Raw genomic sequence first — 1,063 nt, forward strand, 5'->3', positions numbered from 1 at the left:
AAGCTTGATACTGTGTGTTCAAAAAGTTAATAGTTGATTTATTAGAGCCTAATATAAGGTTTTTGAATGACTGGAACAAGAAATCTGTTGAATTATTTTATCCTGACTACCTCAGCCAAATTAGTGCCCCCTGAGTAACATGGCCATGGATTTCTCCGGGACTGAGGTCAGACTGACAGACCTGCAGTTCCCTGGATCTTCCCTCCGGCCCTTCTTGTAACTGGGTGTCACATTTGCCATCCTCCAGTCAGGTGGAACCTCCCCAGTCAGCCAGGACTGCTGGTAGATGATGGAAAGGGGTTCAGCAAGCACCTCCACCAGCTCCCTCAGTATCCTCGGGTGGACCCCCCCATCCCCTCATAGACTTGTGAATGTCTAATTGGCTGAGCAGGTCTCTAACCATTTTCTCCTGGACCATGGGAGCTTCGTTCTGCTCCCCGTCCCCGTCTTGTGGCTCAGGGGGCTGGTACCCACAGAGCAGCTGTCCTTACTGGTAAAGGCTGAGGCAAAGAAGCATTAAGTGCCTCGGCCTCATCCTCATCCCTCGTCACTGTTATTCCCTCAGCATCCAGTAAAGGATGGAGATTCTCCTTGGCTTTCCTCTTGTTGAAAAGAAATAGGAAAGCAGAAAAGAACCTTCAGTTCTCTCCCATTACCGTATCACTGCCAAATGCAACTTTTTTCTTTTTACCAGTTTTACAAACCATAGTTTTCTCTTATTGCCTTGTGTACTAGATACTTTATTTCTACAGATTTTCTGTAAGAAATGGAAATACAAATGAAAAGGTTGTTAGTAGTAAGTTGCTAGTAGAAAAGGTTGTTTAGTCTGACTGTGATGTGACTGATTTTTTTTTTTTCTCCTTCCTGGATTATGGAGCTGTTCTGGATAATAAATTTAGAGATTAAGCCATGTTGCCTTTGTTTAGCAATAAAGTCAAGGGCAGAGTAGAGGGGGAGGAGAACCTCTCTTGACCTACTAACCACACCCCTTCTGATACACCCCAGGATGCCATTGCCTTTGGTCATCCTTCTGTCCACCAAGACCCCCAGGTCCATTTTCCCT

This window comes from Antrostomus carolinensis, unplaced genomic scaffold (assembly GCF_000700745.2).
Source record: "Antrostomus carolinensis isolate BGI_N321 unplaced genomic scaffold, ASM70074v2 scaffold13766, whole genome shotgun sequence".
Lineage (NCBI taxonomy): Eukaryota > Metazoa > Chordata > Aves > Caprimulgiformes > Caprimulgidae > Antrostomus > Antrostomus carolinensis.